Source organism: Ostrinia nubilalis, chromosome 23, assembly GCF_963855985.1.
Source record: "Ostrinia nubilalis chromosome 23, ilOstNubi1.1, whole genome shotgun sequence".
Taxonomy (NCBI): domain Eukaryota; kingdom Metazoa; phylum Arthropoda; class Insecta; order Lepidoptera; family Crambidae; genus Ostrinia; species Ostrinia nubilalis.
In genome coordinates, this window is record NC_087110.1 from 7527636 (window position 1) to 7544945 (window position 17310).

At 38.1% G+C, this 17310-nt stretch overlaps 1 protein-coding gene across 1 annotated transcript in view; it reads left to right on the forward strand.

Moving 5' to 3' along the window:
- Positions 1 to 1816: 1816 nt before the first annotated feature.
- Positions 1817 to 17310, forward strand: part of LOC135083383 (uncharacterized) — a 117426-nt gene continuing 101932 nt past the window's right edge. The window contains exon 1 of the mRNA XM_063978122.1: positions 1817 to 1846. The gene's annotated coding sequence lies outside the window, so the exon portion shown is untranslated. The remainder of the gene's footprint in view (positions 1847 to 17310) is intronic.

Here is a 17310-nt window from a genome sequence, read left to right on the forward strand (position 1 = left end):
TGGAAACCGCTGGGAAGGGGTATCTTTGTTCCACAATTACGTCGAAACTAATAGACGTAGACTAATAAATTTACATTCGTTTTGTAGAATAGCTCAAATACTAATAATACAATGCAAATAAAACATACCTTAACGACCTGGTTTTTCTTGTGTTGGAAAATAACTGAAAAAGAAGTGAAAAAAGTCATGTTTTCTTCTAATTAAATCCATTCTTACTCCCTTAAAATGTATGAAACTTGTATCTGTTTTCTACTTTTGCTAATAGATAATTTTATTGGCTATCGCATGATATAAAATATTTGCTTATTAATTTTAAGCTACCCACGCTTTCACTTGTTTTTGAAGGAAGAGGTGAAAACTGAAAATTAAAAACTTAAATCCTTGTAATTTTACGATAAATGGGTCAAGCCCCAAATTTGAAGTATTTTTATTGATAAAATTGTCCCTAGATTTGGCCCATAAAGTTTGATCACTACATGCCCGGACACACTGTATATACTAATCTATATATATAAAAGAAAGTCGTGTTAGTTACTCCACTTATAACTCAAGAACGGCTGAACCGATTTAGCTGAAAATTGTCAGGGAGGTAGTTTAGAGCCAGGAGAAGGACATAGGATACTTTTTATTCCCTTCGAAATTAAAAAAAATGTCTGCTTATTTATTGCCATTAAGGCGGAACAAAGTTCGCCGGGTCAGCTAGTAATATTATAAATGCGAAATAACTCTGTCTGTCTTACTTTCACGCGTAAACCACTGAACCGATTTTGATGAAATTTGGCATAGAGATAATTTGAGTTCCGGGAAAGGACATAGGTAGGATAGTTTTTATCCCGTTTTTGGAACGGAAAGCTAGTATCTAATAAGTAGAGCAAGCTTCTGGACGACACATGGGCTAATGATGAGAAGTGGCGGAAGAAACTCAGTTACCTTTGTCAGAGGATATACGAGAATTATTTTGATAAAACTGCCCCTTAAAGCTTTTAAAAGCTATCGGAATAATTACCGTAATTGGGTTTCAGTCGTAGTCAATAGGTTGTAGCTATAAGTACTTACTGCTTTTTCAACAGCAGATTTGCAAAGAGGGATGATTCAAACTGTCCTTCACAGTTAGGGTACCTACGTAATAGGATCTGTTAAACCACTTTACAATGACGTGGTTCTTTAAAATCGTCAGTATCCAAAGGTTTTTCCTTTACAACTGTTTCAAGTTCAACCGAATGCACCACTAAAATGTTACTTTTTTACTGCCATGCTTTAGAATCTGCCTACACAGGACTTGCAGGAGTTAGGAGAGAGTACACCAAAGTCCCAATAGTTTAGTGATGTGGCGATTGAAAGATAGGTAGAGTAAATTCCATATTAGGTAGATACTCGTAGTCGATGTACTTCTTTTTCGTCGCTTCGTGGTCATCACACCCGGCCCGGTGGCAGATCACAATCCGTCGCCATTCCTCCCGCACTGCAGCCTTTCTTGTGCACTCATGAGTGCGGTTTTGACCTGGTCAGACCAGCGCATGGGCTACCTGCCGCGCGCTCCTGTCGATATAGGTTCTATTAAATGATTAATCATGTCGGTAAGAGTTGTCAGCACCCTGGCTAGGTAGTTTATATACCAGACTTCAAAAAGATTTGCTGGGGGTTTCCAAGATACCAGAAGGAAGATTCGTCAGAAGTTTATTCTCACTCAGTGATGAAGATTATCTTTATAATGTCGAATTATGATGAGATTAGATAGTGCTATCACTAAGAAATTGTTCCATTTGATCTCTGTCGATCTCAGTTTTGATGTGATACGCAAAACAGTGTTAGTGTTAGTGACATTGACTTTGGATATAATTTTCAGGTGAGTTTTGCCAATTTTAATCTTTTAACTAAGTAGGTAGTGAGTAACTCACTGTAGGATTATCGTTTTGTATTTCAACAGTTTTTCAAAATATGGTGGCGCCAATTCAATCATCGCGAGATACTTAGAAGCTTATAAGTTTGTGTCAATAGGTACAAATAAATAGCAAAGAATTCACTACAATACTACTAACACCCGTATTCACAAACAATGCTTGCTTATGAGAAGCAGCAAATCGAACGCACAGCGTTGAATAGAGCTCTGTGATTGGTTCACGTGTCATCCTGTGCATCCACGCGCACGGCCTTCAATGTAGGTAGGCTTAAGTAAGAATATGAAATTAATATCATTAACAAAAATGACAAGATATCACAATTCTTTGTTATAAGTAATTAGAGGTATCCTTACATGTTAGAAGGAGAAGTAATCGAAACCTAGAAGGAGAACTAATCGAAACCGTCTTTCCCCTTGGCACGGGTCAAATCATTTTAAAGAGTTTGAACCTTCCACTTGAAGAAAGTATTTCAGGGCTGGTTAGGTTTGAATGAGCTTCCATGACGTAACTATTTAGAAAGAAAGAAAGATACATTTATTACAATGGACATCACACAAATACAGGTAGCTAATTACATATAGACATGACACTGGCACATAATAATGGAAGAAGAAAAAAATAAAAACAAGAGTAAACTGAGTGCCCCATGCCGAGTGAGGGTCACGGACCATTGCTAAAATGAATAAAATAGTAAGCTTTTACGCTAAGAATACGACACAACCTAGCAACATCTTGACCTTTCTTCTTAAAACAAGTCCTTGACACATGTTATCATCAACCATGCCAGCACGTGAAGGCACAGCTCATTTCCTCCGCAGGTCTAAACATCCTGAAATACTTCTCATTAAGCACAGTTTTGTAAACCAGGTGGTTATGAGCCGTCAACGTTTGTCGCGTGGTTCGACCTTGGAGGAGTACAGTCAGGCACATTCCCATTCCCATTCCCCCGGTGCGCATAGCATTTCCTCCGCGACAAAAAAAGGCCCATTCCTGTAACTAACGGGTTTATTTTTCATCTCTCGCTTGCTCTCATTACTGCTGCTTCTGTGTAGATCTGCAGCTTGATACACAACAAAACAGTTCAAAATGGAACCAGCCAAGTCTGGTCTATAAGGCAATGACCTACGAGTATTTACTTCATCATTTTTTTTAAAAGAAATAAATAAATAAATATCCTTGGACATTTACACTGCGCTTCTAGCCCCAAACTAAGCAAAGCTTGTACTATGGGTACTAGACAACGGATATAAACATAGTTAAATACTTCTTTTTTTGTAAAAACGTACTTATTATACATAGAAAACACCCAGTCCAATACAAACAAAATGTTCATGCACACAAATGTTTGTACTGTGCGGGAATCGAACCCGCTACCTCCGGAATAGTAGTCCGTTTCGAACCACTACACCAAACGGCCGACATTAGCCACAGGAGTCCACTGCTGAACATAGGTAGGTCTCCCCCTCAGATCATAGAAAGAGAATAGATATGAAGTCGCGCGTAACTACAACGAGAACCAGTGTCCCCACATTTCCCCCACCACAGCTCCCACACACACATTCAACTGTGTAAAAACAAAGCGACTGAGAGTCTACGACAACATGTGCAACCGGCTTAAAAGTGCTGTGATTGGCCAGAAGGCGTGCCTTATGGCACAGAATAAGTAATAGTACAGGTACAGAAGGATTACTCCGCAAGACGATTTAAATAAATGCGAGTCTTGCTACGACGCGATACAGTGGAATTCAGCTCGCACAGCACTACGTACCTACAATTTTATTCACCTACAAGTTTTGTCTCTTTCTATCGCGTGCCTCTGAACTCTTCTTACGCTGTTAGGGTTGCTGTCTAGTGAAAAAATAATTAATCTACTTATTTGTAATGAGGTACGTATGTAGGTAAGTATGCATTCATTATGGAAAACCTTGGGAGAGGCCTTTGTCCAGCAGTGGACGTCATTTGGCTGAAACGAACGAATGCATTCTGAGCAGTAGTCATAGTAGGTTAGGTTCCTATACTATCCTAAGAATGAAGAATGTTCACGAATTTTGTTTTTTAGCTTTCTGTATTCTCTGTTAAAAATAAAAAATACACGTGAAAGAATTATTTCGATACGTCAATTAGTTTCCAAGATATTGAATTTTAAAAGTACGGGCGGCAGCCGGCCCGCCATTGTATGCGCGTGACGTCATATTACAGTGACTGGCTCATATTTGTATGGGTGGAATCTTGCAAGCTGAATTAAGACCCACTTCCAGGCAACCGATTAAGCTGAAATTTCGCAAACACATGTGATTTGGATGACCATGCAATATTATGATGACATGGAGCTGATCTGATGATGGAGCTGGAAGGTGGCCATAGGAACTCTATAATAAAACGACTTAAATCCATCGAGTTTGGGCTCGTTCGTTTTGTATTGATGAGTACTTTAATTCTATATAGTAATCAGGGTCTAATGATGGAGCTGGAAGGTAATTCACAATAAAACGACACAATCGCATCAAGTTTGGGTTTGGTTCAATTTTAATTTCTGTGATGGGTCTGGGTTAGGGAATGCAGAATCGGTTCTGGTTTGAGGAACCGGGTTTTTCGGGTCTGGTGGTCATAAGAACCGGGAGCCCCGGTTTTTTCGGTTCTTTCGGTTCCAAAAAAACAATATTTTGATTATGTTTTTTTTATTGAAATAACACTTCTTTGAATAGACTAGGAATAATCAACAAACATGATTTACAATATTTTTCTATTTTTACTAAATTCTACTCCCAAAAATAAAAAAAAAGTAAAATAATTAGTTTTCAATTGAGGTACCAGTCCAGTCAATCAGTCTTTTTCATCCAACTTATCGATATATTTGACTATTTATATATTGACTGTCAGATGCAAAGCAAATAAAGGAGAAGGAGTGTTGCCAACTCTCACACAAAAATATCATCATCATCATCATCATTTAATTTTAAACCATAGGATAGGACGTCCACTGCTGAACATAAACCTCCCCCAATGCTTTTCATGTTGATCGATTGGTAGCGGCCTGCGTCCAGCGCTTCCCTGCTACCTTTATGATGTCGTCGGTCCACCTTGTGGGTGGACGTTCCACGCTGCGTTTTCCGGTACGCGACCTCCATTCCAGGACCTTCCTGCCCCATCGGCCGTCAGTTCTGCGTCCGCGTCGGGCTATGTCCGCTGAATCCGCTGACATAGAAATGAGGAGATCCGTAAATGAACTAAAGTCGCTATTTTAGTTCATTTACGAATCTCCTCATTTCTGATTCGATCTCGTAAAGAAACACCGAGCACAGCCCTCTCCATAGCACGCTGTGCAACTTTGAGCTTCTGTATAAGGCCTATAGTGAGAGGCCACGTTTCCGAGCCATAAGTCATCACTGGTAACACACATTGGTTGTAGACTTTCGTCCTCAGGCACTGAGGTATTTTGGATGAAAAGATGTTGCGTAGTTACCCGAACGCTGCCTAGCCGAGTTGGATTCGACGATTGACTCCCTTTTCGAAATTGGACCTACCTAGCTGGATCGTCAACAATCTCGAGGATTGAGCTCCCAACCGAAACTGGGTAGGGCGCAACATGGACATTGGACATAAGCTTTGTTTTGTCCATATTCATCCTCAGGCCTACCTGTTAGGAAACTCGATTAAGGTCTTTGAGCATTGTGCCAAGATCTTACAACGATTCTGCCATGACCACAATCAGTATCGTGGGCAAACCGAAGGTGAGTGATGTACTCGCCATTAATGTTTATGCCGAATCCTTTCCATTCAAGGAGTTTGAAAGCGTCTTCCAATGCAGTGGTGAACAGTTTAGGAGATATAACATCTCCCTGCCTAACGCCTCACTGCAGAGGAATCGTCCTCGTGCTCTGCTCCTGTACTCGGACCGACATGGTGGCGTTTTTGTACAAGCACTTCAGCACCTCGATATACCGATAGTCAATACGGGACCGCCGAAGAGACTGTAAGCACTGCCCAAGACCCGAACGAATCGAAGACCTTCTCATAGTCTACGAACGCCAAGCATAGTGGCAAGTTATACTCGTCAATCTTCTGTATAACCTGTCGCAGCGTAAGCGCAAACAAAAATATGCCAGTGATTTTAAAAAATTGTAAGAAATTTACATATCTCATAAAAAAAACAAAATACAAAACCAATAAGTAGGTAATCTTTATTAGTAGCTTATCTGATATCTTTAGGTTCTCTATACGTTCGCAATGTTCTTGTTACGACTCATGCCTAATACCTATAACAGATTTTTAGATAAATATGCAAAACCCGAAAGTACCGAAAGAACCGGGTTTTGAATTTTTAAAACCCGGTTCTTAAGCTGTCGAAAAAACCCGGGTTTTCCCGGTTCTTTCGGTTCCGGGATTACCCGGGTACAAACCCTAGTCTGGGTGTTAATATGTATAATAAGTTTGTATTTACAAAAAAAATGTATTTAAGTATGTTTATATCCGTTTTCTAGTGAGCGGACACTGTGAATGTACGTCACGCGGGGTCACGTGACCGTCGGCGGAACTCAATATTTAAGCGAACTTTGAATGCCTATAAAATCATAACTACTGGGTAGTTTTGAATGAAATAAAAACTAATGTATTTGTAAATGTAAAAGCCTAACTGTAACATAGGTTTCAAGTGATTTTGCATACCTAGTAACATTCTCACTACATGGCCAACATACCTTTCAGCATCTTTGGGAAGCGAAAAAAAAAAGATAAATCCGGTAGATTTCTTTTCGAATTTAAACACCCGAACGCCGCACAATATTTCTTTCTCTTTATGTCCATTTTTAAATAATACTTCGATCATAGAATTGAGAATGTTAGGGGAGACTGGGTACGGTTGAAACAAAGGACGGTTGAAACAGAGCAAATATCTCCTAAACGGTTCAACGGGGAGTTAGGGGTCCTAGGGGAAAAAGAAGCGGACAACAGGTCCGAACACGAATTTAGTGCCTAAAACTTCCTAAGGCGTTGACGTTGTGTGCAAAACGCCATATTGTTTTTTACTGCCCAAAAGTAAGTATTTTTCTTCAGACATTAACGCTTATACTACCTGTTCTTTTTATGTGAATGTATCGAGTGTGCGTTTACGATTATAATGAAGCTTGTAGAATAAGGGCCAGTAACTATTTTTAATGTGTTATCATTAGTGTCGAAACTATAAAGTATATTTTACCAAAAGTGGGGTTGGGGACGGTTGAAACATTTTTTGTGGGTACGGTTGAAACAGAAAATTTATTAATGTTAATTTTTTGTAGATACCGAGAGTTTGGGTAAGGAAGATTTCCAGAGAGGTAATTGACTTAGTAAAGCATTAAAGGTGGTAAAAGCTTGAGATTCACTGCGGATGGCAGCGGAAAAGTATGGTTTGAAAAAAAAAAAGATTTTCGTTAATTTTATTCAGAATTTTAATATTATTGTATTATTAATGTTTATTAGGTTTGGAAATATGATTTAGTTAATCATATTTCTGTTATTTTTTTAAATGTTTACTACTAATCAAAGGCTAATTAATGTTTTAGAAATATTAAATACTTAGACTGATTAATGTCGTCATGTGGTACTATAATTTTAATATTCGTATTATTAATGATAAATAAAACACGTTTTATTAGTACTTATTGTATTATTTGTATGTATTTCAACACATCCCAATCGCTGTTTCAACCGCCCCTGGCATGGGGACGATTGAAACAAAATTTCTTTTTTTTAAAATTGCGTATATTTCTATAAATAGTAACCCAGGAACTATAATGATACAGCCATATCATAGCTAAAACTTCAAATTTCAATTTCACGTATCGAAATCGTCACTTGGTTATTAAACAACAAAATTATAGAAAATAAAAGCAAAATTGTTTCAACCGTACCCAGTCTCCCCTACTAGGTATGCAAAATCACTTGAAACCTATGTTACAGTTAAGCTTTTACATTTACAAATATATTAGTTTTTATTTCATTCAAAAATACCCAGTGGTTATGATTTTATAGGCATTCAAAGTTCGCTTAAATATTGAGTCCCGCCGACGGTCACGTGACCCCGTGTGACGTACATTCACAGCGTCCGCTCACTAGAAAACGGATAGAAACATACTTAAATATTTTTTTTTTTGTAAATACAAACTTATTATACATATTAACACCCAGACCCATCACAGAAATTAAAATTGAACCAAACCCAAACTTGATGCGATTGTGTCGTTTTATTGCGAATTACCTTCCAGCTCCATCATTAGACCCCGATTACTATATAGAATTAAAATACTCATCAATACAAAACGAACGAGCCCAAACTCGATGCATTTAAGTCGTTTTATTATAGAGTTCCTATGGCCACCTTCCAGCTCCATCATCAGATCAGCTCCATGTCATCATAATATTGCATGGTCATCCAAATCACATGTGTTTGCGAAATTTCAGCTTAATCGGTTGCCTGGAAGTGGGTCTTAATTCAGCTTGCAAGATTCCACCCATACAAATATGAGCCAGTCACTGTAATATGACGTCACGCGCATAAAATGGCGGGCCGGCCGCCGCCCGCACTTTTAAAATTCAATATCTTGGAAACTAATTGACGTATCGAAATAATTCTTTCACGTGTATTTTTTATTTTTAACAGAGAATACAGAAAGCTAAAAAACAAAATTAGTGAACATTCTTCATTATAATCATACTACAACGCACGCCAGCGTCCTGACGGGCGCGCGCGTGACACTCGACTGATATAATACCCGCCGGCGGGGCGCTTCGCTGTAGGTAATTATCGGATGTACCGCGCGGAGTGAGCCAGGCCTGCTTATGGCCAATCAATGGCCGCGTGACGTGACGCACACTTTGAAAAAAGCAATTAGAGAGAATAAAGATAAAATGGAGTCGATAAGATATCGATACTTTAAATCCTGGGGGCAAGGCTCGAAATTGGTTTAAAAAATGCTTGTATGAAAACCTTTTTATTATTATACGTTATTATTATGTTCTTTAACGATTTTTGCATAAAGGAGTCAGTTCCATTTTGTATGGACGAAAAACTCAGAATCAATTATTGGGACTAAATGAAGTTACCTTATATTAATTTACCCCAACCAAAGCTCAATGTCGTTATCGATGGAGTAAGTATAGAAGTTATAGACTGACAAAGTTTGTATGAAAAGTCATGGGCTTAACCCATGACTTTTAGGTACTTGCGATTTTTACCAGTATTTACAATATTGGTAATATAATTATTATTTACTTTAATAATAATAACAGGATCACTGTAATTATTATTAACTACTATCGCGCATTAACTTTTTAATTATGGCGAAATTCGTACCGCCTATGTTTATCAAAAATAATGCCTATATTAGGCTTTCAACTAGCTCTTATAGTAATTACATAGTTGACAGTTACTAATCCCTTCTACTATTGTTATTGTTTTTGTAAAAACTTAAAAATCGCAAGCAACTCATGATTTTTTCATTCAAAATTAGAAAATAGAAAATAATAATTTACTTCTATTTATCGATAATAGGAAACCGTATTAGAACACGAGCCCTGCACTATGTTACGACCGGCACATGCGGCCGTACTGTGTATTTTCACGCGTCAGTGGATATCGGAAGAAATAAAATACATTGCGCAGTAGTTACGCATGACATAAAGTGGTTGCTAACTAAATCGTCAATGTACAACGTGTTTGAATTTTTATCACCACTAATTTCGATATCGCAGTAAATGTCACGGCACTGAATTCGTTCGTAAAAATGTTTAGTTTTTTTTCTTTATAAGCAAAATACCAATGGATTTGCAATACTTACATGTGGTAAATGACTTCATTGTTCCTGTAGTTCTTCGTTTCACTTATGTTATTGCACGTTACGACGCATTATCCAACAATATCGGAGAACATTTCCTCAGTACGACTGAATCGCGACTAACCTGGCGTCGCGGGCGATGTTCGTTTCTGGGCATATCGCGGAGACACGCGCCACGCCCCCGTTTCACATCTATTCCCTTCTATGATCTGAGGTCTCCCCCAATGATTTCCTTGAGTCTTCTTTGGTCTACCTTGTGGGCGGACGTCCCACGCTGCGTTTTTCGGCACGTGGCCTCCACTCCAGAACCTCGCTGTACATTGCCATTTTCAGCTTGCTACTTACCTACTTAAAACTACTTCAGGGTAAACTAGTTTATAAATCCTAGCAATCCATTTTATTGTTAGCAGGTCAGGATTTTTAATTTAGTCTTGTCTAAGTAATTCTTCTTCTTCTTTGGCCTAGCCTTAGTCCCTAGCCGTTTCCTATTATTTGTGGTCGGATCACGGATCTCCTCGTTCTGCAGCGCCAGAACAATCTGCTTATACTAAAATCCGGGCCTTTTCAAGGCGAGAGTGAATAGGCACTTACGGGACAGATATGTACCATCCTAGACTGCATCTTACTTAACACCCAGGTACGATTGCGGTCAAATACCTGCCTTGTCCTGCATAAAATACTTAACACTATAGTCCGATTTTTAATTCAACGGAATTCTGACAGCTGTCATTTTTTGACAATTCAGATGTAATAAGCCTTTTTTGCTTTGAATTATTAATAAATAATATGAAATGAAATTTCATCAAGTACAACTTACAAGAATGAACTATTGTTTGTTGTGTCAATTCAATGTACACTAATTATTATGTACATTTTAGAGTTTAAATTGAAAAAAAAACGTGTTTTTAACACAGTAAAACAACATATTATCATTTACGAAAATATGTATTGATCATCAATCATCATTATCGTCGTCATAATCAACTTGGATTATAAAATTGGCATCTTGTTAAATTGGTTATTTTATGAACCTAAGACTTTATTAACAAAAGGATTTTCATAAAAAAGGTTTGTAACCCATGGATTATTGGCCAGGGAGTCCAGTAATAGAAAAATAATTTCCCATTTTTTTTTGTAACTTCAAAAATATGATAATAAAAATTCAAATAACCATTTTGAAATGATCAGTACATTTTTAAGCCTTCGTTTTTCAAGTGAAACCTTAAATTCAAGAAAGGATTATTTTTTAATTTGTGAAAATGCTCTCCATTCATAATGGGAATGTTTCAATGTTGACAACACTTCTGAAATGTCAAAATTCCGTCGAATTAAAAATCAGAGTTTAGGTACGATTGCGGTCAAATACCTGCCTTGTCCTGCATAAAATACTTAACACCAGGTACGATTGCGGTCAAATACCAACCTTGCTTGTCCTGCATAAAAAAACAGGGACACATTCAGCTGACTGTACAAGCTAAATTTAAGCCCGTATTTATAAATCGGTCTAGACTTTAATAGGCTACTTAGCCGCGTTAACACGGTTTTGTTTTCTGACGACACTGCTCCCCGATTCATGAATAGAAATGTTCATTGATTTCTCGCAATCAATGGGAAACGAGAATATGCTTTTTTATTTTGATTGTGATCAGAAGCGTATAGGTTTATGATAAAACAATAGGTACCAAATCGTAGCGAAGTAGGTACTATCTTAATGACAAAAAGACGCATCTCCTTCTTCTTTAGTCTAGCTAGGGAGCATCATCATCATCATTATTTCAGCCACAGGACGTCCACTGCTGAACATAGGCCTCCTCCATTGATTCCCACATAGGCTGGTTGGTAGCGGCCTGTATCCTGCGCCTTCCTGCTACCTTTATGAGGTCGTCAGTCCACCTTGTTTGTGGACGTCCCACGCTGCGTTTTCCGGTACGTGGCCTCCACTCCTGAACCTTTCTGCCCCATCGGCCGTCAGTTCTGCCTACTAGAGTAACTTTGGTTCTAAGTCGACTTTTGGACCTTCGATACTAACTATCTACAATCTAGTAATTGGAAAAAGTTTTGATAGGTACAAATCCAAAGAGTTCTGAAAAGATGGTGACTCTACTCATAGAGCAAGTAAATAGCCCTGAAACGTAGCTTCATGTTATTGAAGGCTCATCAAGTTGAACTTGTTAGTTTCTAGTACTTGGGTAATTTTGTAGGCTGTTAGTTACTTAAATTTAGTCTAAGTAAACTCGGTTCCGTCCTCGTAATTGAAATCTAAGAACATTAAGTAGGTAGGTTTCTTATCTAGGGGAGACCGACCTGAGTTGTAACAAAGGAGAGTTGATTTTTGGAAACCTATCAGCGAGCTCGCAACAGCGCGCATTTGTTAGCTCGAGACTTGAACTAAAAACGCGCACTGTAACGAGCTCGCTAGTTTAATTAATAGGTTCCAAAAAAATTAACAATGTCACAACTCTCCTCTGTTACAACTCACCTCGGTCTCCCCTACACCAAAAAATGCTTCTTTGCCTTCATGTAAATGTCATCATCCAAAGCCGCGTCATATTTCAATAGATCTAACTGTAAATTGACTACTGAAGACATCTGTACTGCTAAAAGACCTACTTACTATGTAAAATTGAAAACTTATACGGAGCTAAAATATAACTAACTATTAGAAAAACTAACAATTTGCTGGCTCAATCTATTTCTTTTTCTTTTTGTCGTGTCGATAACAAACCTACACAGTGTCAGCCCAAAACTCTGTTATAAGAGTGGCGTAGTCAGCAGCATTCATAAATCTTCCTGCGTGCAGTTGTTTGGGCACGCAGGGCACGAAATCATGTGCTTCATCGACTGGGGAATACAACCACACTTGCACTCGAAGTTTTAACCATCTGAGAATCTATTCTAAAACCATTAAATAGACGTTATTTTACACACTGCATCCTCTAATGAACATAGTTTACCACATTGACCCTGTACATAAACCGTACACAAAACGCATACTTAAAACTCCATTCTGCCCAACCATCCTTTGTACCCCAAAACTTTTACAGTCAATTTTTGATCGTAATCCCTTCTCTTTAAGATGACTTTGCTTTGAATAACTCTGATTCTAGGTCGGTGTATTCAAGATCCCTTGGAAGTAAATAGTTTTTATTTACTTAACCCTTGTCCCTAGGGTGAAGTCAGGAACAGTTTTGTAGTAAAAGTGGAGGGTTAGTGGTCAGTTAGACCGACTTCTTGACTGAGGTCTAGGGTTTGATTTCTTAGGGCTCTTTCCCACGGGGACCTATTGTTTTTTTGCAGGACCTACATCGAACATCCCGTTTAGCAGTATCCCGCAAAAAACTGATTTCGAATTTGGAATATGAATTTCAAACCGTGTCGGCCGTTTGGTGTAGTGGTTCAGAACAGACTACTATGCCGAGACGTCCCGGGTTCGATTCCCGGCCGGGCAGAAATTGAAATGATGAATTTTAATTTCTGTGACAGGTCTGGGTGTAAATATGTATAATATGTATGTATTTAAAAAAAAAGTATATAAGTAGTATATCCGTTAAGCTAGCACCCATAACACAAGCATTGAGTTGCTTACTTTGGGGCTAGCTGGCGCTGTGTGAAATTGTCCAAAGAAATATTTATTTATTTAAAAAAATAACTCTTGTGTGTTCATACGATGGTCCAGTTTTGCGGGACCCTGCACTGCTGGATCCTGAATTGCTGTAGGAAAGTGCCCTTAGAGAGACAGTTGACAGATTAGTTTCAGGACATTGTAGACTTGATTAAAAAAATTGACTGAGTAAAAACTCTATTTAACTAAGTACAGAAGTCCTTAGAGAAAGTGCTACATAGACAATAATGGGTACCTATATGATATGATTTGCAGCATTCGTCCTTGTTCCGAAGATTGTAAACAACTTTTTAGTCTATACAAACGATAGCACATCAAGCTTATCGTAGCTGCATCTTAAGTAGTTCAAATAAGTGTTATTTTGCAACACAAAAATGTATGATTCGATGAGTAACATTATCCTATCTACATCTTATAGTTTAACCAAGATGTTATCTTTTACGTAATGTCTATACCATTCTATAGATATCAAATTTGTAACGTAATAATATTACAAAATTTTATCTTATCTGTTGAAAACTGCGAATTTCTCGAGTTGAATCTTGAGTCCAGACTCAAAGGGGACCTCAAAAAAGGGACTCTCCAAGCCATATCCAGATTTAGCCCGCTGAAATTAAAGTCCATTTTAGTGGTTAAAGCACCGGCTTAAAGTTACGCCAAGAGATGCTTGAGAACGCAACGCTTTGCGGCGAGCATGGAGGCGTGAAGTGTGCCTGAATCGAGATAGGCTGCGTTTCAGCTATGCCTTTGCGTCACAGGAATCGTAAAAAAAAGAACACAGCATTCTAAATTCAAATCACAGGAATAAAGAATGTGGTCGATGGCTTAATGTCAAAACAAAAGAAAATCGGTGAACGAAATTTAAAAATTGAAGTGAAGAAAAAATCACTTGGATGAATAAAATTAGTGTGTTAGTCAGTGTGTCAGTGTTTAAAACCTCACTCGCTTATCTTATCAATACTAAAGTGCTTTGCTCTAATGAAAATTACCTCTTTTGTTTCTACAATTCAAATTATTAAACAATTAAATGAGTGAATTATCGATTAAGTAAATAAGATTATTAAATTTATTCATAAACCTATACTATGAGCACTTTTAACTAACAATTACATTTAAACTTGTCTTGATAGAAAAGTCGCGCGAATTTTTATTAAAAGCAACGTCATTGAACTTTAACATTCAGAGGCGAATGTCATGCATGCGTTATACAAAACTAATCAAAATCTCTCTCGTTCGTTCGTTCGTTTCAGCCAAATGACGTCCACTGCTGGACAAAGGCCTCCCCCAAGGTTTTCCACAATTAACGGTCCTGCGCTGCCCGCATCCAGGCTCTTCCCGCGACCTTTACCAGATCGTCGGTCCACCTAGTAGGAGGCCTGCCCACGCTACGTCTTCCAGCCCGTGGTCGCCACTCGAGAACTTTCCTGCCCCAACGGCCATCGTCTCTACGAGCTATGTGCCCCGCCCATTGCCACTTGCCACTCTCTCGTTAGTTTAATTTAAATAACAAAATTGAATTGCTCAATTTGATAAAACACATCTGTAAAGTCTAATTTATGTAATTTATTTACCAACTGTGATGTTTAATTTAATAATTTCATGAATATCAAAAATTAAAGATGACTATTTTCAATAAATGTAACGAGTTAGTGCGAAAACTGAATCAATTAAAGTGTAATATTAATATTTAACATGAATTTTAATTTGAAAATTGTTAATATTTAAAAAAAAGTTCAGCGAAGCCCAGTTCTTATTACACAAATTAATACACCTTGCTACTCGTAAATATGGGACGTCCACCCACAAGGTGGACCGCCGACCTGATAAAGGTAACAGGAAGGCGCTGTTGCAGGCCGCTACCAACCGTGCGATATGGAAGTCATTGGGGGAGGCCTATGTTTAGCAGTGGACGTCCTATGGCTGAAATGATGATGATGATGACTCGTAAATATAATAAAAAAGAGATAAGTAGGTACACAGTTAAATCATAATTATTATTAGTAGTAGGTAGGTACTACCTTATACTTTGTATGGAATTAGATGTCACATTATAGTCACTAACTACCAACCTTACTGGCACGTAGAGGCGGTAAAAAAGTAACTTATATCCATCTGTAAAACAAAAAAAATGCTTATTACATTAATTATGAGTACTTAAAAGTTATTCCCTAAAACGTAAAGCTCTTAACATTAATTTCTCAAACTCGCTAACGAGGTTACAAACGTTTCTGTCAGTTCAACTGAGAGTTCCCAAATTGAGAGACGAAAGAAATAATCCAATGATCAAGTTACAGTTATAATGCAAGTTAAAGATTTCTTTGGTCGTGCTTGTGCTGACTGCTGGCAAAGATGTTTTATTAGGAGCACTAGCTTTTGCCCGCGGCTTCACCCGCGTGAAATTTCGCTTGTCACAGATCTTCATAAATTATAGCCTTTATGTTATTCTGGGTTATAAATAATAATACTGTAAAGTTTCATCAAAATCCGTTGAGTAATTTTTGCGTGAAAGAGTAACAAACATCCAGACATCCAAACTTTCGCATTTATAATATTAGAAGGACAAGTTACGGTTATAATGCAAGTTAAAGATTTCTTTGGTCGTGCTGACTGCTAGTAAGATGTTTTATTAGGAGCATGTTGTAGGCGGCGGACTGTCTAAGAACTAAATTATAGTTGTAACTCTATACCATTTGCGTCACAGTAGGTATTTATTGTGAGTTGGTTTTACCATTTCACTTTATTGATTTTTTTTTATAAGTAAATTACAGCAGGCTTTTCTAGTTTCTCATTTTCGTTTCGTCTCGTTTCAGCCAAATGACGTCCACTGCTGGACAGGCCTCCCCAAGGATTTCCACAACGCCGGTCTTGCGCTGCCCGCATGCAGGCACTTCCCGCGACCTTCACCAGATCGCTGGTCCACCTAATGGGTCCTGACCACACTATGTCTGGGCAGGTCCCAGGTAGACCCACCACATAAACTCTCTAGTTTACCAGAGGTAAATAGAGGATTGGCCGACACTCTTCAGTACTTTGGCCAGACGGTTTGGAGAGGCCTAGTGTTCGTAAGCTTATGTCGCCTTTTACGAGACCCTTGGAATGGGAGTGGTCCTATTCTACTCTTCCAAAAACACGGCAACGTTTCTCTTTTAACCGCGAATAAGGCTCATCAGAAGAGATTGTCTTCTTTTTCTTTAATGGCAGTCAAAACTCTTTGGTGTTTTAGTTCTACTGTTTTTCATGGATAGAAGACAAGTATTCCTGTGGGTCTAGACAAAGTGCAAATTATAATCGCAAACCAGTCGAAAAGTGGTCGAAAAGCCCCTTTTTTGTATGGAGTTTTGACGGATTCGATTTTCGATTCGATCAAAAAGTGCGTTTTGTCTAAGGGGGCTGTAGTAGGTTTTGTCACTGTTATCATGATGCTCGTCGTGCATCGGGTCCAAAGCGAGTTGTTTTCGTCAAAAGTTAAGATGTCAGTAGGTATTCAGTATGGCATGTACTCAGATTTTTTTTAATTTTTTTATTACTACTTATAGACTTTGATTGACTACAAGTAAACCATTTGAGCTATCAGCCATGTTCCTCTTTCATACAAAATTGTTTTTCTCATCAAAGTTCACAAGAATAACTTTTAGTTAACAACTGAAAAAGCTAAGATCTTTCAGTGAATTTTCTCAGTGGTGGTATTACCATCTCTATACGAATCTGTCTCATCACGAATGTACTCAGTGACACCGGAGACACGGTACAAGGATTTCAAACAGTAACTTATCTCAAGAAGCTCGCCACAGTACGTTAGGGATCTTTCAGTAACTCTACCGATGCATATTCATCATCATTTCATCACCATCGCCATTTATTTATTTAGTAGAAGAAGACTGTCCGGCAACATTAGCAGTTATCACATACCTACTTTGGATAAATTAACAACTGAGGACTATCGTTTGTATGTGAGGGCCAGTTGGTGCCATTAAAT